Here is a 26,283-nt window from a genome sequence, read left to right on the forward strand (position 1 = left end):
GAGGTTGGTACCAGGGACTGGGATATGGCTATGATGGAGGAATGTGGATGTTAGGACTTTGGATTTGGAAAGCAGTGGAATGTTATAACTAAGGCTTATTGGATCATCCCAGTAGGAATACAGAGGATACTGGTGCTGAGAGTGATTTGAACTAGTTCAAGAGTTTCCACAGCAGAAGAATATTACAATGTGGGATAGAGATTGTTCTTGTGATATTTTGGTGAAGAATATGGCTGCTTTTTGTTCTTGTCTGAAAAGTGTGCCTGAGGCTAAAGTGAAAAGATTCAGATTAGCTGCATGGACAAAGAAAAATCTCAAAAAAGCCTGATTTACAGGTCATCCTGTGGTTCAGTTTTATGAGAAGTGTTTTTGATCAAGCATAGCAAGCTTAAAAAGAGAAAGTACAAAATGTATGGTTCAAGCAAAAAAAGGGACAGCAGGAAATGAGATGGAGCTAAATCCTGTGTTCAAGGAGATAAAGTAAGGGAATAATGACCTTGGGGCAATATACCACCTAGTTAAGGGTATTGTTAGCTTGTTTTTTGTTTTCATTTGGACTTTTAATCTCATGTGAACTTCAATCCATAAATGGAAAACACATGCTTTTAATCTGGATCTTGAGGTATAATGGCCAAAAAAAGCTTAGGCCCAGGATGGTAGGACACATATTTTATTCCAGGAGATAGGCAACAGATCTCTGAGTTTGACGCCAGTCTAGTACAGAGCCAATTACAAGAAGAAAAAGCCTAGGTCGAGGTGTGGTGGTACATACACACTTCAATCCTAGAACTCAGGAGAGAAAGGCATAAATATCTGAATTTAAGGTCAGTTTACAGAGCAAGATGCAGGACAGTCAAGCTTAGACAATGGAGGATGTAATAGACCAAAGTGGCTGTGTTCTAGCTCCAGCACATGGCAGAGCTTCGGCAGCATCAGCCAGGTGGGTCTGGCTTTAGTGTCAAGAATGAAAAGAACTCCTGGGACAATTAATGCTGGTTAGCTGGAGCTAAGAAATTAACAGGGACTAGAAGAGAGCAGCATCACTGAACTGAAATCCTCTGGGACGTGTTTTATGAAAGCACAAAGCAGCTGTGTTCCAAAAATAACTAATGATCTGCCTCATATTGCAGTCAGACTTGGTAAAGGGTAGGAATCACCCAGGTGATGCTAGCTTTGAAGGCATGAAGGGTTCATGGAGAGCAGCTGAGAGAGATCATGGAAGGCCATTCGTGAAGGTGCAGCCTCAGTTGCAATTGCTGGCCCAGTACTGACTGGATGGTTCAAAAATTGAGGCTGGGCATCCTAAATATAGACTATGAAAGAGCATTGATAAAGCCTATTTTCAGCATAAGACTCCAGGGAATTGAATATGACAGTACCTTAGGATGATCACCAAGAACAGCAGCAGCTGCTGAGTGGAGCCAGGCAGAGCCTCGAGTGCTCAAGAGGGCAGAGATGGAGACATGATCCAAACTCTTTGGAGAATCCCAGATCATGTATGGATCCTATGCGTTCGAACAAGAAGCTGTGAAGTTAAAGTTGCCTTAGAAATCCCAAAATATTTGATATGCCAGAGCCGTTGGAGAAAGCTAGTTTCAGGGAGTGGAGCCAGTCAAGGAAAAAGAATGCTGCAGACAGCAAAGCAGAAGGAAGTGGACATCTGAAGAGAACTTTGACATCAGACACAAGCAAGCAGATCTTGCCTAGCTACCTTTTGTTCTACCTTTGGTCCAGCATTTCCTCACTATGATGATTTGGAATGCTAATGAATAACTTGTAGTGCTGGGGATATGTGATCTCTTTTTATTATTTTGGTTTTATAAAGGATTAGAGTCAAGGCATGACCTAAATCTCAGAAGAAACTTTTTAACCTTAGACTTTTAACACTGGGGAGACTTTTATAGACTATGGGAATTTTGAAGTTGGACTAACTATATTTTGCATTGGGTGTTTGTAGGTATAGCCCCCATAGACTCATGTGTTTGAACAAGCTTATGGGGGCCAGGGAGGGAATGTGCTTGGCCCATAGGGTATGGTATTATTAGGAGGCATGGCCTTGTTGGATGAAATATGTCACTGTGTGTGTGGGTTTAGAAGTTCTTCCCTGTGCAGATGAGTCAGTTTTTCTCCTGGCTGCAGTCAGATCAAGATTCAGATCTCTCAGCAAGTCCTAAACATGCCTGCCTGAAAGCTTCAATGTTTCCACATTTATGATAAAGAACGGACCTCTGAACCTATAAACCAGGCTCAATTAAATATTGTACTTTATAAGAGTTGCCTTGGTCAAGGTGTCTTTTCACAACAGTGGAAACCCTAACTAAGGTAAAGAGTTAGTAAGATTTTTCCTAATCTGTAGGCTGATATTTTGTCCCACTGACAGGATCTTTTGCCTTACAGAAGCTTTTCAGTTTCCTGAGTTCACATTTATCAAGTGTTAATCTTAGAGCCTGAGCCATTGGTTTTCTATTCAAAAAACTGTTTCCAGTACCCATAAGATCAAGGCTCATTCCCCATTTTTCTCATATTATAGTCATTGTAACTGGTTTTATGTTGAAGTGTTTGATCCAGTTGGAGTTGAGTTTTTTGTAGGGTGATAAATATGAATCTATTTTCAATCTTACACATGCAGGCCAGAACCATTTGCTGAATGCTATTTTTGTTGATGAGGTGGGTTTCTTGGATGTAGAAGGATGATGTTTACTTATCCACTCTCTCTTTTTATTGGTGAATTGAGTCCATTGATTTTGAGAGATATTAATGATCATTATTTGTTAGTTCATGTTATTTGGATGTTGGTGGTGGTGGTTGTGGTGATGGTATATGTGTGTGTGTGTGTGTGTGTGAGAGAGAGAGAGAGAGAGAGAGAGAGAGAGAGAGAGAGCAAGAGAGAGACAGGCAGACAGACACAGAGAGACAGAGACAGAGAGAGACAGAGAAACAGAAACACAGAGAGACAAAGGCACAGAGACACAGAGACACAGAGAGACAGAAAGGCAGACAGAGACACAGACAGAGAAAGGGGGAGAAGGAGATTATTTTCTTTTTTCTTAGATATATTTATCCTCCTTCTATTGGAAGTTTTTTCTACTAGTATTCTCTTGTAGGCCTGGATTAGTAGAAAGATGCTGTTTAAATTTGGTATTGTCACAGGGTATCTTGGTTTCTCCATTTGTGATGATTAAAATGTTTGCAGGTTATAGTAGTTTGGGCTAACATCTGAGTTCTCTTTGAGATATTTGTCCAGGATCTGGCTTATAGAGACTCTGTTGAGAAGTCAGGTATAATTTTGATATGCTTCCCTTCATATATTACTTGCCTTTTATCTATGCAGCTAAATATTCATTCTATTTTCTGTATATTTACTGTTTTGATTATTATGTGGATGGTAGATTTTCATTTCTGAGTCAATCTATTTAGTCGTCTGTAAGTTTCTTGTGTGTTTACAGCCATGTCTTTACATAAGAAAAGTTTTCTTTTATGATTTTCTGAAGCCATTTTTTGGGCCTTTGAGCTGGGAACCTTCTCTTCTACTCCTGTTATTTGTTGGTTTGTAATTGTCATAACATTCCAAATTATTGGATGTCTCATGTTGGAAACATTTTAGGTATGGCATTTTGTTTGATGATGAATCAGTTTCTTATTTTGTATCTTCTACACCTGAGATTATCTCTTCCAACTTTTATATTGTGTAGTTGATACTTACGTGTATGGTTTCTATTCTCTTTTGTAGGTTTTCCATTACCAGGACAAACTCCATTTCTTTATTGACTCTTTTTTCATTTTTATTTCCTTTACATTTTTGATTACATTTTCCTTACATCTTTATATTTTTTCCCTTTTTAAAGGTGCCTAAGATGTGTTTGTCTTTAAAGGCCTTCATCACTTCATAAGTTGATATTAAAGTTCATTGTCTTGCTCTTCAGGTATGCTAGGATACCCAGGGCTTGCTGTAGGAAAAGAAGTGGGTTGTAATGGTGCCATGTTGCACTTGGTATTGTCTCAAGTTTGTGTAAACAAATCTTACCATTTATTCTTTGCCTGTTGATAAACGCTGATTGCTCAAGGGAATTGTTTCCCACTTTTAATCTGTGTCTATGCTTGACTTTGATTCATTTCTGTGCTGTAAACTACTTTTCTTTTCTTTTTTAATAACTCAAACAAATAATTTTTTTATTAATTTGAGTATTTCTTATATACATTTTGAGTGTTATTCCCTTTCCCGGTTTCCGGGCAAACATCCCCCTCCCCCCTCCCCTTCCTTATGGGTGTTCCCCTCCCAACCCTCCCCCCATTGCCGCCCTCCCCCCATAGTCTAGTTCACTGGGGGTTCAGTCTTAGTAGGACTCAGGGCTTCCCCTTCCACTGGTGCTCTTACTAGGATATTCATTGCTACCTATGGGGTCAGAGTCCAGGGTCAGTCCATGTATAGTCTTTAGGTAGTGGATTAGTCCCTGGAAGCTCTGGTTGCTTGGCATTGTTGTACATATGGGGACTCGAGCCCCTTCAAGCTCTTCCAGTTCTTTCTCTGATTCCTTCAACGGGGGTCCTATTCTCAGTTCAGTGGTTTGCTGCTGGCATTCGCCTCTGTATTTGCTGTATTCTGGCTGTGTCTCTCAGGAGCAATCTACATCTGGCTCCTGTCGGTCTGCACTTCTTTGCTTCATCCATCTTGTCTAATTGGGTGGCTCTATATGTATGGGCCACATGTGGGGCAGGCTCTGAATGGGTGTTCCTTCAGTCTCTGTTTTAATCTTTGCCTCTCCCTTCCCTGCCAAGGGTATTCTTGTTCCCCTTTTAAAGAAGGCGTGAAACATTCACATTTTGATCATCCGCCTTGAGTTTCATTTGTTCTAGGCATCTAGGGTAATTCAAGCATTTGGGCTAATAGCCACTTATCAATGAGTGCATACCATGTGTGTCTTTCTGTGATTGGGTTAGTTCACTCAGGATGATATTTTCCAGTTCCAACCATTTGCCTACGAATTTCATAAAGTCATTGTTTTTGATAGCTGAGTAATATTCCATTGTGTAGATGTACCACATTTTCTGTATCCATTCCTCTGTTGAAGGGCATCTGGGTTCTTTCCAGCTTCTGGCTATTATAAATAAGGCTGCTATGAACATAGTGGATCACGTGTCTTTTTTATATGTTGGGGCATCTTTTGGGTATATGCCCAAGAGAGGTATAGCTGGATCCTCAGGCAGTTCAATGTCCAATTTTCTGAGGAACCTCCAGACTGATTTCCAGAATGGTTGTACCTACTTTTCTGTTTCTTTGAAGATATCCAATCACTTTTAGTATCAATTTCTGGAATTCTTCTGATCTTTCTTCCATTAGAAGGATTTAGATATTTTTGTTTCCAGACTTAACTCCTCCAGTGAGTGTGATTCAGAAGGAGATTCTAAAGATATTGTTGTTGTTGATGACATTGTCACTGTGCTATCCCAATCAGCTGTGACAAACTTGTGGACATTAACACCCAATGTCATCACATAAGAACTTTATCCTTTAGATCTATGCACAAAGGTAACAAAGAAAAAGACTCACAGAAAAGCCTTATAGTATTTTAAGTATGCTTATGAGTTTGTGTTGAACTCCCTTCTTGTATATGCTTGCCCTCATATAGTTACAGATGACATGCAGGTCACTGGATGTGCTTGCCAGTACAGGTCTATTCATAATGTGTGACAGAATCCTTGCCCTTAAACATTTAAAGAATAGTGTACTGAATCATCAGAAAATATGCTGAGATAGGAACTCTTAGGTTCTGCTTTGTCATCATAACCAAAATAATGGTGGAGTGTGAAAAAATTTGAAGATGATGACCATATTCATGACACAGGATAATTATGTGGCAATTCACATGAAAATTCTTCAATATTTACAGGTTAATTTTAAACAGCAAATAAGTTTATATAAGCATTTTAAGTAGGTTAAAAGTTTGATCTTTTCCATAGTTTATATTAACTCAATTTTGTTTCTTGATTGTTCAAAGTTTGTTTCTCATATATTCATTTAAACTAAAATAAGATTGACCAACAATTTCTTTGATTTAGAGTGTTTTTCTATATTTTCATTCATTATTTGTATTGTCTATCAATAAATTGTATACATACCATTCCTATTTTAGTGATAGCCTCAGGAACTGTTAATAAATAAGTCTCTGAACCTATTTAAATACTCTGAACCTATTTCAATACTCTTTCTTCTCTCTCTCTCTCTCTCTCTCTCTCTCTCTCTCTCTCTCTCTCGTGTGTGTGTGTGTGTGTGTCTGTGTCTGTGCATGCGTACATGTGTGTGTGTGTGTGTGTGTGTGTTGAGTACAATATCAATGCTTCTTCATGGTTACAAATGTGTAATATTCTTTACTTCCTGCTTTTTTTACAGTTGCTGATCAGGGAGACCTTAGAAAATGTATTGTCTCAAGTTTTGTGAGAATATGCATGGACTGATAACTGATGGTTCCTGAAATATGTGGGAATCTTACAGTGCCCCCTGTGCACATGTCAACTTCAATTTTTCCTTTTTACATTCTTGGATGTCCTTTTTTTTAACTCCAACTGGTAATGCCACCTTAAATAACTGTTGCATTAGGCAACAGCTGCTAATTACTTTTGACAAATTCCCTGCAGGTAGGACTGTGGTCACACAGAGAGCTCATCATCAAGCAAAATAAGAGAAACACTGGAAACAGAATTTGTCCGCAGTTCCCAATTTGATCTCTTGGTCTATGATAATTGAATTCCATCCGAGCTGTGAGAATGAACATTTAGAGTACCCAGACCCTGTTTTCCATTCCATCCTTTCTGGAGATTAATGTTTCTCCCTCTGTGTCTATTGATTTCTAACACTGCTATGAAGGCAGGTAGAAGAAGAATGTATCAGAACAATTTGAAGTACGAAAGTATTTAATATCCATGCTCATTCATGATATCTAAACTAAGGATTTTTAAACATCTTTAAAATATCTACTTTAACCTGGATATATCAGGCTAGTCACTCCTAAAGAAGGCAAGTTTTCATAAGTCTTTACACAGCTATTCCTACAGTTGCTCCCCAGATGTTTTCTCATGATTTTGTGCAACTTAGCTTTCTTCAGATTATACCAAGACAACACTTGACCCAATTATAATTAAAGGTTGTGCTGTTCAGCACTTTTCAGAGACAAAGGGGAAACATGAGTTTGATATTACTTCCCACTTCAGTACAGTGCTGTCAGCAAAATCTACCTCCAGGAGGGACAGTGTGATAAGTCTTCTATTATGAGTATATTATTTAGGGGAGGTTAAAGGATGGCCAGAAAAAAAATGTATGACTTCAGTCCATAGGAACTACTCTGACTGTCAAATCTAAGCTCACCTAAGTCTCAGGAGTGACCATTGATATCCTTGTAATTTAGATAGACTCAAAAGAATACAATTAAGTCAGATGACCCAATCTATTCTAATATCGTAAAGAGAGATGTTTGCCCTCTTGAAACTACAAGTGGAGAAAAAGTGGCAAATTAGTAATACCCAGTTTGTACCCCCTTATGCATTTATTTTACAACACATTTTTAAATACATTCTAAGTTGTTGGCATAAATAGAATCTGACAGCTTGGCTGATGAGAAAATATTTTACAAAGACCTCATTACCTTTTTGGGTGATATCACTAATATCCTTCTACAGTAAAAAAATGTATTTTATGAGGAGGATTCAGTCATGATAAGTATTATCAGGTTTCTTAAACTAAAACAACACAGTTAGATAAATTTAAAAGTACATTAACAATCCCTGCTCCATGTAATGCTCTTAACATTATTTTAAGACATTATAAACTAATTTCGCCACCTAACATGAGCTTTTCTAACATGTTATTTGTGAAGTATCAAAGAAATAATTTTCAGTGAGAATAGTATTTCTTGTTTCTGGTTATTTATTTAATATATTGGTTCCAAGGAACAGCTCCATGATAGGTTATAAAGTCCCAGTTGTTGGCCCTAAACCGTGCACCATGCTTATAAGAACAAAAATGACTAGTGTTGATTATATATATAAATATATATATATATATGGTTTATATATGAAACAATAATGGTTAAAGGAAAAGGCATGAGGAGAAGCCCTTGGTCCTGTCAATGCTGGACACCCCCAGTGTAGGGGAATGTCAATGCATGGAGGCAGGGTCAGAAGGATGGTTGGGTGGGGAAAAGAGGATAACATTTGAAATATAAATTAAAAATATCCAATAAAAAATCTTTACCACTGAAGAAAAAACAAAGAAAATGAAAAAGGCATGAAATGCATAATGCAGAAATATATAAATAATGTAAAAAATGGAAAGAATGATAGTTGGAAGGCTGAGGTTTATAGGTGAGTGATAGAGGACTTGTCTGCCTTGTATGTATAATACCTTGGTTTTAGTCCCACTACTGTAACATGTGGTCATGAGACAGTAATAGGAAGAAGCGGAGTGGAGCTATCTGTTACTCAGTAAGTCAATACACAGTAACTTTTGTATTCAGGTAAAGCTATCCTGATTTTACATAAACATGCAGTAATGACAGAAAACTATATTTTGTCCTTTCTATTGCTTGCTTGTTTGTTTGATTGTATTCACTGGGAACTGAACTGTCTGCCTCACAGAGAACAGGTAAATGTTCTGTATAGGTTTTACATACACTCTGAGTTTCTTTTTTATCTTACTTTTAGTACAAGATATTTTCAATTGGGTAACTATTACCAATGTAAATTTACTTGTCACAATTACAGATACAGATTCTGTAGTCAGAAATCAGTATGACATCATATTCAGGTGACAGAGAAAGAAAGTGAACAAAATGTACTTAAAATATTTTTGATACTATAACAGAATTATATCATTTTCCCTTTATTTTTCTCCCTCCAAACCCTCCCATATACCTCAACTTCCTCTTTTTCAAATTCATAGTATTTTTTAATTAGTGATTATTGAACTCACATATGTATAAACATGTATTTTCATAAGTATAATCTGCTTAATTTATAAAAAGTTATTTTTATGCATGTTTTCAGTACTAGCCGTCTAGTTTATATATGAGTTGCCTCTTGGGACTTCCATACTTATATTCAGGTATCTGAAAAAAAAAGAATAAAATCATTATGCTTATAGTTTAAAACAGTTACCAGTAGGTCAATAAAAGAATTTAGCCTTATGACAACTATTGCAACATCCCTCAAACATTTCTGTGACTGTGATCCCATCATCCATGTATTCTTATTTATTGAATTCTGAAGAATATAATATGAAAAGAAACATATTATCTGAATATAAAGGAGTTTAAGTGTAAACTATAACGAGTCTTCTTGCTCTACTGGATAAGACCTGGTAACTTTTATTAGGAATGCAGAAGGCACCAAACATTTTCATGGTACTTACTATTTTCTGTCTTTAACTAAAAGAAAATTAGGTCCATAGAGAAAATATGCTTGAAATACCAAGTTAGGTCCTCCACTGTAAAATCCTAAACTCCAATGTAGATTTCTTTCCATGAGTCATTGCTCCTGAAGTTTTTGTTTACTCTAACTTCTTTGAAAACCTGATTTCATAGGAATATCTCATTCTTCTCTATTATGAATGATTTGGTCAATAAACCTTAAAGACAACATGCAATTCAACATATTTCAACAATTTTATTTCTGGCCGCTTGGCAGGTATCTAAATTTAAGTCAAACCATTAAACTATGGGACATATTGGTTTCTGTAAACAAGAGAATTAATCAAATAATTTAGAAAATTATACGATCCCTGTCAGACGCAGTTTGGGAGACATAAGTAGTCCTCAGATTAGAAACTTATTCATCAAGGAGTGAAATATAAAATTGCAACAAAATAATTTATTTATGTAATATTTTCTGGAGGAAACTGATTTTATAAAACAGCATAGGTCATCAACTAATAAGATAGCTCCAGGAATCACAGTATACTAGTGACCAAGCTGAGAAACTTGAAGATGCATGAATTGCCTTGTCAGATGATGGATAAAGGAATTAAAGAGTTCAAGAAAGTGGACTTGCTAGAGTGGATTTAATATGTGCAGCCATAAGGCACGAAGGATGATGAAGTTTCTTAGGGTGGCCCTAAGGACATATGATCCATCAAATACAAGCAATGTCCTAGTAAGAAAAGCAACTGCAACACAGAAATGTTCAAAGATGATTTTCTGGTATGAGGCTTGAAGGAAGGAGGGTGGTTAGTAGAACTTCTCAGCTTGATTTCTGGAAATACTGGGCTTGAAAGAACATTGAAACAATACAGTTCCAAGTGGCGACACTCATTCAACAGCAATAAGGGATTTTAGCCACAGATATTGTAGTAACTATTTCAGTCTGGGTAGCAGCCCCAAGCACCAACTCAATAAGACAGACATTAAAGGGTGGTTAATTGAACATGATATCCTTAGGTATTCAATATGCTGGTGGAAAACTAATTCACTCTGTTGCTTAAACCAAAAGAAATAAAAGTTCTGCTACAGAGGTTGTGAATGGTGTATTTTTAATGAAATAATATTGTTTTTATATAGCTACTAGCAATGTTTTGTTAAATTTGAGGCCTATTAAATACTCAATAGTTTTCTCAAACAATGATGCTTAGTTTTTGTCTACTTGATACAAACTGGAGTCACTTAGAAAAAGCTATCTTGTTGAGGAGTTACATCCCTATCAGATAGGTCTGTAGGCAAGTCTGTGGGGCAGGATTCTTGATCAGTAGTCTTGTTCATTCATTGGTGATGATTGATGGGAATGGTCTCAGCCACGGTGGCCCATGCCACTACTCAGCAAGTGATGCAATGTTGAAAGAAAAAGTAGACCAAGCAAGAGATGAGAAGCACCATTTCTTCATGGTCTTTGATTCTATTCCTGCCTCGTGGATCTGCCTCATCTTCCCTCAGTAACAGATTTAGATTCAAGTATGTAGGTCAAATAAAGCTCCATCTCCAAGTTGGTTTTGTTCCGTGTTTATTACAACAACAAAAATCAAAGTAGAATGCAAAGTGATGCACCTGACCTATGGTAAGAATACATGTTTGATATTTCTTCATTACTAACAGAAAATAAAATATGAACATCCGTTCAGTCAACTATACCTAAGAGACTGCCCATATGCTACATATACTATGACTGTAATAGGAGTGGGTCAATACTCTGAAGCTTTGTTAAACACTTCTAACCTTGGAAGCACTGGGGAAACCAAAAATAAAACTGTGTGTGTACGTGTGTGTGTGTGTGTGTGTGTGTGTGTGTGTGTGTGTGTGTGTGCACGTGGTGAAAGTAGAAGGCATTTAAACTTCTCAAAATGGTGGAGGTAGCCATTCTTATTCTATTTCCACTTTAGTTGTCTGGTATTTGACTTGAATAAACAAAGTAACATTTAGCAAGTAGCTGTAAAGTGATGTCACCTAAAACCAGTGTTTGCCCTAAGTTTCTGTGACAGATGTTGGAACAGGTTTTATGAGCTTTTATATAACACATATATTGTTCTTTTTTCATTTTAAATAACTTCAGAAAGTATATTCACATAGGATGATGATGTTTTCAACATTTTCTCTTAGGCTATATTAACTTATCTTCCATCTGCTATGACATAGTTCAAATTAATTTGAAATATCAAGACCTTTCAAAGAGCATAAAGGGAATCTATTGCATTGAGAATAGCATAGTTATCTAGTCAAGTGACTCACAGCATGACCATTGGAGTGAGAAGTAGTTATAGAACATGGGCAAAGTGGTTGTTGGCAGTGGTACAAGACAAGAGACTTTATTCCCACTAACCTTCAAGAAGCAACCCATATGCAAGCAGTGCCACTTAAAAACACAATGCTTTAAACAAAGTTACTGTTTTCCTTTGTGAAGTAGTATATTCAACAGCAAAGACAGAAGCTGAAGTGAGTCTGTTAGAAAAAGAAACGCATACACATAGGAGTCAAAAACTTAAAGAATAGGAATTAATTTTTCACTTACCAAACATCTAAACTCATCATTGCATTATCATATAATATGTCCATACAATGAATTTTGAAGAATGAGATAATTTCAGCTCCAATAAGATATATTTTTGTACTTAAACATGTAAGAATCTGTTTCAAGACTAAGAAATACTAAGTACCTGAATTTATTTTTATTAAGTCCTTTACATTGCAAATAAATCAACTTATTTATTATCTTTATTCTCTGATATTTTTATACAATTTAAATACAGACTTTTTACTGGATTAATAATGTGTGTATACTTGTATAGTGTGAATAAATATATGAATGGCTTTTTTAGTTGGAATGGATGATTAAATTCATCATGAAAATAATCCAAGTTGTTACATTTGTGTTTTTTTTCTAGTAGTTTTTTATGAAATTCAAATATAGTTTTCTAATTTCATTAAAAATGAATGCATGTATGACTTTTATAACCTGAAAGAATATTTGAATAGCTTTTGCAGTGAGAGTGGTTAAATCCATAGGTCATCCTGCTGGTGTATTCCCGAGTGGGATTGTGATTTTTAGTGAGTAACCTAAAAAAAACAGATGACTCACTATAATTTTGGAGGCATCATCCACCAACTAAAGGCCTACTGAAAAGTAATTTGAAAAGGAGAGACCTAATAAGTGATTACTGAGAAAAGCTCAGTCTTTTTCTGTCATTAAAATAACTGAACAAGAGGATGAAGAGATGGCTCAGTGATTAAGAGTACTGACTGCAATTCCAGAGGTCCTGAGTTCAATTCCCAGAAACCATGTGGTACCTTACGACCATTTGTAATGGGATCTGATGCCCTCTTCTGGCATGTTTGAGGACAGCTAGTGTGTGTGTGTGTGTGTGTGTGTGTGTGTGTGTGTGTGGGTGTGTGTGTGTGTGTGTGTGTGTGTGTGTCTGTGTGTCTGTGTGTCTGTGTGTCTGTGTGTGTGTGTCTATATATGTGTACATGTATGCATATATATGCAATAAATAATGGAATATTACTCAGCTATCAAAAACAGTGACTTTATGAAATTCATAGGCAAACGGAGGCAACTGGAAAATATCATCCTGTGTGAGGTAACCCAATCACAGAAAAACACACATGGTATGCACTCATTGATAAGTGGCTATTAGCCCAAATGCTTGAATTACCCTAGATGCACAGAACAAATGAAACTCAAGACAGATGATCAAAATGTGAATGCTTCACTCCTTCTTTAAAAGGGAAACAAGAGTACCCTTGGCAGGGAATAGGGAGGCAAAGATTAAAACAGAGGCAGAAGGAATACCCATTCAGAGCCTGCCCCACATGTGGCCCATACATATACAGCCACCCAATTAGACAAGATGGATGAAGCAAAGAAGTGCAGGCCAACAGGAACCGGATGTAGATCGCTCCTGAGAGACACAGCCAGAATACAGCAAATACGTAGGTGAATGCCAGCCGCAAACCACTGAACTGAGCACGGGACCCCCGTTGAAGAAATCAGAGAAAGGACTGGAAGAGCTTGAAGGGGCTCCAGACCCCATATGAAAAACAATGCCAAGCAACCAGAGCTTCCAGGGACTAAGCCACTACCCAAAGACTATACATGGACTGACCCTGGACTCTGACCTCATAGGTAGCAATGAATAGACTAGTAAGAGCACCAGTGGTAGGGGAAGCCCTTGGTCCTGCCAAGACTGAACCCCCAGTGAACGTAATTGTTGGGGGGAGGGCGGTAATGGTGGGAGGATGGGGAGGGGAACACCCATGTAGATGGGGAGGGGGAGGAGTTGGGGGATTTGGCCCGGAAACCGGGAAAGGGAATAACAATCGAAATGTAAATAAGAAATACTCAATTTAATAAAGATAAAAAGAAAAAAAATTAACTGAAAGATATATGTTTTTTTAAATTTAATTTAAACTTGTTATAACTTCATAAATGAGAATAATATTTACATTATTGCCATTACTCCTTCACCCTTTAACTTCTCCATAAACTGCTCACTCTCACTCAAATTCATGATTAGTGTTTTATGAGTGTGCATGTGCACATGCACACTAATGTGCACCATAATAATTTCATGTAGTCTGACACCAATTAGAGTGTATTACCTGCTAGTTGAAATTTTAGAGATATATGAATTTCCACTATCACCTGAGTCAATTCTAACTGTCACAGTTGGCTTTCTATTGTTTTGATTAATACCGTGCTCAAAAATAACTTGGGAGCAAATGGTTCCTATGATGTATACATCCAAGATCATAGTCCATAACTGAGGTCCATAACAGGGAAATCAAGACAGGACTTTAAGGTAAGAACATTCAGAGAAGAACTGTAGCAGAGACCTTGGAGAAATGATACATACTGGATTACTCTTCAAAGTTTTCTCAGTTTGCTTTCTTATTCAATACAGGACAATCTACTAAGGTGTAGCATCAGCCACAGTTATTTGCAAACTCCTGAAACATTAATCAGGAAAATTACACACAAATTTCCTTACAAGCTAATCAGGTGGAAACATTTTTCTTAATGTGGATTCTGTCTTCCAAGATGATCCAAATTTTGTGACAAGTTGATGAAAATTGACTAGTATGATATGTTTCTAAACACTATATGCATCTCATCTACCATTTATTAATTGTCCATCGTCTATCTACCTATCATCCATCATCTATCTAATATCATTATTTTCATATTTCCTTCCTTCTATAATTCTGACAAATGCACTAGATATTAACATTTCAACAGAGCTATTGTTTTGTAGAAAACAGGGTTTAGCTTCATTTTCAAGGATGATATTCCTTTATATTGTTTTAATTTGGTACCAGAACCAGGATTTTTGTTGTGTGATTATGCCTCAACCCTAGAAAAAGGACATGTCTGATATAGGAATTCTAGACAACTACTCTTCTATATTCTTGACACAGGAATAAGAAGGTATGTTTACACGTGTGCCCTGATAATCATTTGCTGGAGAAAGGAAATAGGCTGAAAGAAATCTTACAAAATTAGTAGCCATCATAAATACTAAAAGTAGCATTCAGAGATTACTTGATGATGTTGGTTTGTTATCTGGGTTAGTTGGGGTTACATCTAGTCAGTGATGTGTACCCTTGTAAAAACTGACCAAAACTATTTGAGTGTCCCTCAGTTTTCATCATGTAACATTTTATCTGTTGTTCAATAAAAGATAGAGCTAAGCCATGTGTTAGGGAGAAGCACACACACACACACACGCGCGCGCACGCACGCACGCACGCACGCACGCATGCACGTGCGCCGTAGAAACAATTTTTATTCACTAGATGTAGTTGTCATCACACAAGCTTTCTGCTGAATAAAATCACCCTTTCTAGTTCTTTCCAAACTCTGAGGAGCTGGTTTAACTCAGCAGTTCTGGCTTAAACCTCTCCAAGCTGTCTGGTTCAAACTGGCATTAAACGGCTTCTCACTGAGCTGCTCTGCTTGACCTCAAACTAACTCCCACAATTTGCTCTTGTCTTCTGGTCCTTCTTATTCTCTTGTTTCAATGGCCTCTGCTAACCTATACTTTACTGCACGAACTACACAAAGTGAACTGAACCCTTGAACAGTCTCAACTGAACTCAACAGTACTGCAAGAACGGCCCTGACTGAACTCAACTGAACTCAGTCACATTGCCTGAACCCAAATGAAGTGCACTCCTTGAACTGTCATTCTTTTGTGACTCAATTTGGGTTGCTTTTTAAGTAGCTTCTCTTTCCCATCTGTTCTCAGATAGTTCTCAGACAGGGGTATCCGATCTCTGACTCATTCTGTCAAACCTTTCTTTGATTTGTCACTTGTCTTGCCCTCAATTAGACATCACTTTCATAGATGGCTGCTTCCTTCTTTAACCTAATCTTGCCTTCCTTGTTTGGGATTAAAGGTATGTACTTAGGGAATGAATGTCTGCATTCCTGCTAGATTATATAGTAAATAGACTTAAATGATCTGGCTGGAACATAGACATATCCTGGTTCACATAAACCTATAAGTCTTTGATCCCTTACCATAGACAAAGATATGTAACTGGATTAAAATTATTCTACATACACACATAAACACACACACACACACACACACACACACACACACACACACACACACACGGCAGGGGCACAGAAAGAGGCATAGACAACAGACAGGAATGATGGAAGGCAAGGGAGAGTGAAGCTGAGAATTCAAATACAGCTGGCTCTCAGTTAAATGACACCATGGAGATCTGCTCTGATTTCTTTACTAATTTGACAATTGAAAGATATTAGTGAATCAGAGTTTGCTATTAATGTGTTCAAACTGACTATGAATACTGAAAATACATACTTTCAATCAGAAATTTCATACATTTTAATTTCAGTGACTAAAAGCAGTACCTGAGATGTATAGATCAAAGTATAATTTAAAAATTTACAGATCAAAATTGAGATGTTCATTTGCATGAATGCCACTATTTTCTTGATTAAACTTTTGTAAGAATTTATTTATAAAGCCAACCAATCATGAGCTAAAAAACTGAAGGGTCAGTAATTGTAGTTAGTTACACTCTCTGTTGGTAAAGAGTTTATGTTTCTCCAGTGCGCAGAATATTTTTATAAAGACATCCCGCAAATAATTTCGAAAAAAATATTGCCAGCACTATGGCACATATCATAGTGCTGAAGCATTAATGTTCAAATTCTATTTACGAGTTTTAGGCACTGCTTAATTTATGGTATATTTACCCCATCTACGAAAAAAAAAAAAAACTAAAGTTTCAAGAATTTCTGCAGTTTACTACATTAAATCTTATTACATAGTGTTTTAAAAATAAAAAAAAATTACATGAGCACATAATTTGGGAAACACGGGAACATAATAAATTAGAATCCTGCTAAGTCCTTTAGTTTTTGTTTTTGGTAGTGGTGTTGTTTTTGTTTGTTTGTTTGTTTTATTAATCATTCCATTTGTTTAAATCTCAAATGATATCCCACTTCTCCGTTACTACCTCCACCAACCACCCATCCCGTGATATCCCACTTCCTGGTTACTATTCCACTCAGTTCTTTATTTTATTTAAAGTCATTATTGAGATGTAACAAGAAAAATATTTGATTACGATGCTAAATATATTCTTTCCTATATGGCATACTCTATCTAACAAATACCATATAAGCAATGACTGACTGGATGAGGAATACTTTTAGAGAAATAACACTATATCTTTAGTACAGTTTCTTTCTCCTTAATTACTACGAATCATCTTTTTCTTCAGTGTGCTAATAAGTAATTACCTTAAACAACAATTCTACCTGTTATCATGTTAGAATGTGTTCCTAAGTAACGGAAACATTATTAGAATTAACTTTGACAGTCTATGGATACCTACTGTGCTGTGGCTTCCTTTTCTCAATACCAAATCACATTTGTGCTAATACAGAATGTGTGATATAAACAGTTTGAAATCAGACATTGTTAAAAGATTCTGATATTTTCAGTAAAAGTGTATTTGACATTTATAGATAAAATTACAGATAGAAGCAAGGGCTTTGCACTCTTTAAAAGCTAAACTCTAGTGCATGTACGACAATTTCTTTGGATTTCATCATCAGCTTAGCGAATGCATTCCATTTATCTTTCTCTGTAGCCCCTGAACCAGACTTCATTGCCAGTTGACTGGTTGCAGAATTTCCCTGGGTAGCTGCCTCTCTGCTCTTGTTTCCCATTGCTGTCACTAGAGAGAAATGGCTCTGTGTTCTGTTGAGGAAAACACCCTCTAACAAATTGAATTATCCATATGAAGAGACAATTCTCATGTATACATCATTAAGTGTGTGTGTGTGTGTGTGTACGTGCAGATGTGCGTGTGCGTGTGTGTGCATGAATAGCTAATATTTTAAGGCACATGGGCTTTTATCAAGTACATTATCTATTTCACTGTAAAGAAGAATGAATTTATTTTTTATTAAATAAATTTTAATATGTTGAGTACGTTTTAGTTGACAGTTCTTATTTCTATGAAGATTATATTTGGTTGTGGTTGCACATGTACTACTATGCAACACAGAAACAAAGGGGGTGAAGCATTGTTTTAGATAATATTTGCTCCTAAGTCTTTGAGTTGGACATGGTGACATGGAGCAAGATGTAATAGGGCTACCATCAAGCCTGATAACCTGAATTCAATCCTTAAAATTCATATAAATCCCACACACATACAAAAATCGAGAAGGTCTGGAGAGTAGGTACAAATATTAAGAGCACATGTCACTCTTATGGACTGAATTTTTTTTCAAGCACTTATGTTCAGTAGATTATACCTGCCTATAACCTTAGCTCCAGAGGATCTAATATCCTCTCCTGAGTTTTGCAGACACTGAAGCTACAAGCACATACACATTCAAGCCCACGCGCGTGCACGCACACACACAGACACACACACACACAAACATACATGTGCACACATGTATATACAAATAAAAATACATGTTTCAATAACCTGTGATTTACAAATTAAAAAACATATGAGTTTGGGTTGCTACTAAAGGAATAAATTCATAGATGATCTTGGAAAAATCTAAAAATGTTTATTTTATGTTTTCTTTTTTTGTTTGTACTGAAACCATTCTGTCTTAAAGACTTTTCACCATTACCTAGAACGTAAATAATTTCAGATACCCTTGCTACCGTCTGTATTCATTACTATTCCTATGAAAACTTCCTCCAAAATTGCCTTTCTTCATACATTTGTTCCACAATATAGGCTAATAGCACTCACCACAGAAACTTGCTAATATGTTTATATTTCTAGAAGCATTAATTAATTAGAAGAATTCAATTAATTATTAAGAACTAAGAATCTTGTTTCTGTACAGTAAATATCTCCTAATTTCTTATCTTTTTTTTTTTCAAAAAAATAGAGTACTTTACATCTTAAACAAACTTATATTGGAGAAAATTTAAGAAACGACCTACGAATCAGATTTTAAACCTTCTCATTTAATAACTTTATTATAAATAAATCTATGTTTCTAAAAACTGAGCAAAAATCTATCTTTAACTGGTATTTCCTACTTAATTTTCTGCTTTGGCTTAAAAACTTTGAGAGTGGTTACAAATAGGGAAATTGCTATTATCATGTAATATTCTTCTTGTTTTGTTTCCTTTCCTTTTTTTTTTCTTTGTTGACACAGAGTTTCTCTGTGTAGCCCTGGCTGTCCTGGAACTTGATTTGTAGACAAGGGTGACCTTGAACTCATAGAAATTCACCTGTCTCTGCCTGATGAGTGCTGGGATTAAAGGTGTGCACTACCACTATCAGTCGAACAGGAATTTGTTTAAAACAATGATGCCCAAAATGTTACTAAGGACTCTTTGGCCAGTTTGCTTGAATTTTAATTTTACTCTTTACTGTATGTGCTTCATTGGATACATTCCATAATTTCTACAAATGGTAGCTCCCTTTAGTATAAAATGGAGAAAGTTTCGAGCTCCAAATATTCACAATATGACTGTGATCCTGTGAACTTAACTCTCATATATCCACACTGTGTCTAAGATAATTATAAAATAATACTTGACATTCCATTATTATCCTTTACCGCAAAGCAAGCTGGACTTTGATGAGGAGACTATGAAAGTCTTATATTTTATCACCTTGGCATCACTGCCTTGTCAGAGGATAGTTGATTCTTTCCTATCACGTAGCTAACATACTTTTTTTTCTTTGAAAATGTATGCTGCTATTAAATATCAAAACACAAGTCACATGGAGAGACCTTTCTGGCAGGATATGCTGTTAGTGTTGTATCATCTGTTTGCACCATCATTAAGCACAAATTCTTTGAAGTAAGACTGAAAGCCAAAATCCTCCCAGATGTCACATGGAAATAAACTTCAAAAGGGATGTACAGTGCTCATTCATAGACAGGTAAACATCTGTGGGACAAAGAAGGGAAAGCAAGGGAGACAGGAGAGACTTGAAGGCACAGCTGGGAATAGAACAGGCTCAAGGCCTTCTATTTCATATTGATGTCTCTATTTATAAGGCTTCCTGTGTCTTGGGTATTTCTGAAGTCTTACATTTGAAGTAATTTCCATTGACCCTTTTCTTGTGTTCCCAACAGTTCTTCTCACAGTGAGGTTTGTTTTCTCTAATGAGCCTCATCTACAAACAGGAATGACCTAGAAAGAAATCCCTTAAACAAGTCCCACCTTCACCAAGGTTTACTTGTATAAGAAGCAACACTGTGGGGAAATAGAAAACTGCACATTTCTTATTACAATGGCCGGTAAAAACAACTATTCAAACTAATTACTAATGTTTTTGTTAATAAAACAAACATCTTAGATGCTTAGGCTATAAAATCATATAAATAGAATGGATACTTGTAGGCAGTGAACTTTCTGTATTTTTAATGAGTGGCCAATATTTTCATGTTCACGTTAAAAAGAGACTTTGGTTTCATTATCCCTTTGAAATTATCACCTTGGTGTTATAGTCCTGCTGCCATTACAAAATAAAAAAAGAGATACAAAACTAAATTTAACACAGGTAATCTATTAGCATTTCTTTCTACTTCTCAATGCCCAAAGTGTACTCAAAAAGTTCAAATAATTCCATCAAACAATGTTGTAACTGGGACGTAGAGCCCAGTTCCTTTGTGTTTTCAAGCCCGAAGTCTTCCATTATTAGTTTATCATATGATACATGCTTCAAAAAAAAAAAAAAAAACAGGGATCTATCAAATTCCTGCAAGTAAATGTTTAGTCATTTGATCTCCATTTATGCTCCAAGGCAAAACAGTGTATGCCATGCTAGGCTTTTGAAATGCATATTGCGTGCCCTTCATTTACCAGCCAAGCTTCCCTTACCTTCAAACATCCTGAAACTGAGCATTGCCAATCTCTGCCTCAAAGCCTGCTTTCTCTCACCCTTGCTAAGAACTTAGCAAGAGATGGGAGAGATTGTGGTGATGCTGAGGCCTGGGAGGAAGGCTCAACATTTCTGAGTTTGGCTGATGTCACTTACCCCTGGCTCAATGCTTCAATTTTCTCTTTTCTTCTGTGGAGGCCTTCAGGATTGCTTTGATGGCTAGCTTCAGAGGTAGCATATGGTAGAGGGTTTCTTTCTTTTTTACCTTCACTTTTACTGGCTTATGGTTAAGTGCAATAACATCTCTGTTCTCAATTTGAGAGGTTCTTGATGGACAAACAATAATCTGAAAATAGTAGCCCATTAATCAGATGGTAAGACAGAACATTCCTCCAAGAAACACACTGTCTCAATGCTTTCTTTGCTATTATGATTACTATTCTTATTTTCTGTTTATCTGTACAAAATCCATGATAGTATGACTAGACTTGATGCATAAGCATAATGTAAGTTTTCGAATAATATTATGTGTTTATTACTGCAAATTCCACTATTATTCTAGTGAGGAAATCCAAAAGGCTAAATATTATTGCTATTACTTTTATTATCTGAATATTCTGAACATGCCCTAAAAGCCTATAATTCCTTCTCTGTTTTAATTGAATATACTTAAACTGTGTATTAAGAGTTCTGAGTCTCTTTGTTTCCTATACTAGTCAGCACTTTCTTTTTTTAAATTTTTTTATTTTATATTTCTTTACTTACATTTCAAAGGTTATTCCCCTTCCCGGTTTCCTGTCCATAAGCCCCCATTCCTTCCCCTCCACCTCCCCCACATGGGTGTTCCTCCTATACATCTCCCTTATTGCCCTCCCCCATATTCCCCTGCACTGAGTGTCCAACCTTGGCAAGACCAAGGGCTTTCCCTTACACTGGTGCCCCAACAATGTGCCCCTGCTACATATGAAGGTGGAGCCCTGGGTCAGTCCATGTATAGTCTTTTGGTTTAGTCCCTGGAGGCTCTGGCTGGTTGGCTTTGTTGTTTTTATGGGGTTGCAAGCTCCTTCAACTCTTTCAATACTTCTTCTATTTCCTCCCAAGGGGGTCCTATTCTCAGTTCGGTGGTTTGCTGCTAGCATTGACCTCTGTATTGGACATGCTCTAGATGTGTCTCTCAGGAGAGATCTATATCCAGTCCCTTTCTGGATGCAGTTTTTAGCTTCTCCAATTTTATTTAGTTTTGGTGGCTGTATATATATATATATATATATATATATATATATATATATATATATATATATATATGGGCCACATGTATGACAGGCTCTGAACGGCCATTCCTTGAGTTGCTGCTCTAAACTTTGCTTCCATATCCTCTCCTATGAATATTTTCCACTTTTTAAGAAGGAGTGGGAGCATCCAGTCAGCACTTCCTTGTTTGTAAACATTGTTCCAAGAAGTTTATGGTTATATCATCATATTCAGAATTTGTGAGCATTACATTTTGGCAAAAAATATAAAATATTGTATATAAGGAATATATGACATATTTATATTTTTTTAAATGTCCAGATATGCTGTAATCATCATTGTACTATTCTTGTAACAGAATTGCAAAGTGGTTTTTTTCATGAAGACAAGGCAAACTGGGAGAAACTGAAGAAATTATGACTAGAGTATACGGAGTATATTGATTTGGCACCAGCTCAAGAAGAGCTGAATATTCAAATGTCATATGGGGGAATATTCTCTGCTATAGTCTCTGTCAAAAATAGTAGACCTAAATAAATGTAAGTTAGGTATCTCATTTCCATAATCATGTACAATGGTACAGTTTCAACCCAATTATTTTGTGGAAAGTATTGTAAACCTACCAAAGATAATTGATATATTGCTGGGTTGTTTTTTTTTTTTTGCACCTTAAATTATCCTTGTGTCTGCTGGCAAGCCAGGCCAGTAGACTGTCAGGAAACTCAAAGTGAAAATCACATTCGATTCATCAGAGTTTGGGTTCATTATGGAGAACAAAACCATATGCATTGCAAAGACAGAAGGAAGTTCATGCATCCATATATGAATATTCAAATAAATAAGCTAATTATTCCAGGTTAGCTCCTAAACACAATGATTAATAATAGATTGGTAGAGAGCCTGAAAATTAGAGTCTGAAAATTTGCCTTATGATCCAGAGCTATATTATGGAGAAGGTGTACAATAAAATGTGTGTTCATGCTGTGAAGAACTTCTTATAACCAACAAACAATCAGCAATGGGCAAATTACATAAAGATCTTTGTTTATTATGTCAATTGACCTTTTCCTTTCCTGGACCATGTGTATAGATTTTCAGGGTAATTTTTCCTATCCTCATAATAAGAAAAGGAATGATCAAACTGAAATTCAATACCTCTTCACAGAGATATCATAAAACTTAAACCTCGACTGCCTGCTTGGGATTCAATAGGAGAAGAAGTGCTTAGTCCCGCTGGGACTAGATGTCCCAGGTTGAAGCATCTTTCCCCCTCTGAAGGGAAGGGGAGGAAATAATGGGGGGAAGGATTTGTAAGTGTGAGATTGGAAGAATAAGCAGGAGGCTGTGATAGGTTTTAAAATGAAGAAAGAATGATAGATAGATAGATAGATAGATAGATAGATAGATAGATAGATAGATCAATAGATCGATTGATCAATCAATTTTGGTTCAATTTCACAAGATTCCATTGCAGTTCTCAGCACTTAACTTTCTATCAATCAAGCTATAAGTAATCTAATGAACCATTTTCTGCCTATGTGTTCACACACATGTGAATGACACCCCCCCCACGCACACAAATACAAATAAATCTTAAGTCCAGAGGAAGCCATGCACAACTATTTAGGCTTTCTACAAGGGAGAAACCAATGGGAATTGTCTTTATGAATAACAGGTCTTCACTAGATATTTCATCAATTGGAACTGACAGAAGAGTAACAATAAAATTTACATATTTTATAAGTAATAATACCAGTGACTGATGAATTAACTCACTATAAGACAAAAATGTCTTTGGAGAACTAAGGATCTGACTAGAATTTGTTGATTAAATAGATATGAATATAGGTATATGTCAGTAGAAATTTCTCATGTTCAAATAGAGATAGAAAAGAAGTAGGAGAGAGGGGAGAGAGAGGCAAAGTTAGATGATTCAGTAGACATGCTACTTACATCTTTCATTCCAATATTTTGAAGGCTGAGCTATCCTCAGGTCAACTGGTTCACATTGGGTGAATCTGCTGCAAAGGAGGGAAATAATAAAAGAAACATTTTAATAAACTAGAGAAAAACCCCAAGCTGTAAGACAGATGTAAAACCAACAGAGGAAATAATGAAATGGACAAATTTTTTGAAATAATAAATGATAGTATTTTCTATATAATTAAAACCAGTTTCTGAATGGCCTTTCCTTTAGTCTCTGTTCCACACTATATCTCTGTATTTCCTCCCTTGGGTATTTAGTTACCACTTCTAAGAACAACAGTGCAAACCAACTAGAGCTTCCAGGGACTAAACCACTACCCAAAGAGTACACATGGACAGAACCATGTCTCCAGCTGCATATGTAGCAGAGGATGGCCCCTTGTTAGACACCAAAGGAAGGAGAAGCCCTTCGGTCCTGCCAAGGTTGGACCCCCAGTGTAGGGGAATGACGATGAGAGAGGAGAGTAGATGGGGATGGGAACACCCTTATAGAAAAAGGAGAGTAGAAGGGAATAGGGGGCTTATGGACAGGAAACTGGAAAAGGGAATAACATTTGAAATGTAAATAAAAAATATATCCAATAAAATAATTTTAAAAAAGGGACTGAAGCATCCACACTTCTCCCTTCTTCTTGTGTTTCATGAGGTCTGTGAATTGTATCTTTGGTATTCCCTCCTTTTGGGCTTAGACTGCCCTACCTGGGGCTCCATCCCACATACAGACACCCAACATAGACAGTATTGTGGATGCCAAGAAATCTTGTTGACAAGAACCTGATATATCTGTCACCTAAGAGGTTTTGCCAGAGCTGGACTAATACAGAGGCAGATGCTCACAGCCAATGATTGGACAAAGCACAGGGTCCCCAATAGAGGAGTTAGAGAAAAGATAGAAGGATTTGAAGGGTTTTTGCAACCCCATAGAAAGAACAACAATATCATCCAACCAGACCCCCCTACCCCTACCCCTGAGCTCCCAGGGACTAAACCACCAACCAAAGAGAATACATGCAGGAAACCATGACTACAGCAGCAAATGTAGCAGAGGATGGCCTGATCGGGCTTCAATTTGAGAAGAGGTCCTGGGTCCTGGGAAGGCTTGATGCCACAGTGTAGGGGAATATCAGGGTGGGGAGGTGGGGAGGTGGGGAGTGGGTCAATGGGTGGTGGAGCCCCCTCATAGACTCAGAGGGATGGGGAGATGGGCATGGGATAGGGAGTTTCAAGACAGAAAACTGGGATAGGGGAAAACATTTGAAATGTAAATAAATAAAATATCCAAAAATAAATAAATAAATAAGTAAAAGTTACCAAAACTGAACTCAAGTAAGATCATAGAACACTGTCATGGAAAATTATTAGGTGTATTATATTCAGACTGGAAAACAATTGAAGACAGAAAAGAAGTTGAGAAATGGATGATGAACAGCTCACTTTGTGGAACAAAACGCAGAACTGCAATTGACTTCTTTTCAGAAAACAGCAAGAAAGAAAACATATAGAAAATACAGTGTTCCTGAGAAATAATCCCTGGAAAGAAGAGACATAATGACTTTTGTTCCAATAAAAATCTATGGAATTTGCTTTCTTTTTTTTGGTTCTTTTTTTTTTTTTTTCGGAGCTGGGGACCGAACCCAGGGCCTTGCGCTTCCTAGGCAAGCATTCTACCACTGAGCTAAATCCCCAACCCCAGGAATTTGCTTTCTATAAATCTGCATAAGAACATGTATTCAAAGATGTTTTCTTAGAAATAAAATCATAATGAAGTAGAGAAGATACTTTGATCTAAATAAATATAGGAAGAAGAGTACCAATGGAACAAATAAATCAAAACAAAATATTTCACATTCATTAGAGGTCCCTGACATTTTGCAGCATCTGCTGGAATATATTAAAAAAGGGAAACACCCTTAGCGCCTATTTGTTTCAAAATCAAGAAAGCTTTATTACACATAGAAATGTAACTGAAGAGTGCAAACATTTTAGAACCTTCTTTCATTTTAAATAATACTTATTGCCCCTCAGAGCAATATAAATTATTGCAAGGTAGGTTTGGTCTTAACTAGTTGACCCCAATGATTTATTCCTTTCATAGAAAGTCATAATACTGATGATGATGTTATCACAAAGTGTTAAACAGCCCAGATATGTATGTTGCCTCTGGCTATACCATAGTCACTATTTCAATTAAAGATCCATACATTTTTGGCTA

The sequence above is a fragment of the Rattus norvegicus genome, chromosome 2 (genome assembly GCF_036323735.1).
Source record: "Rattus norvegicus strain BN/NHsdMcwi chromosome 2, GRCr8, whole genome shotgun sequence".
Taxonomy (NCBI): Eukaryota; Metazoa; Chordata; class Mammalia; order Rodentia; family Muridae; genus Rattus; species Rattus norvegicus.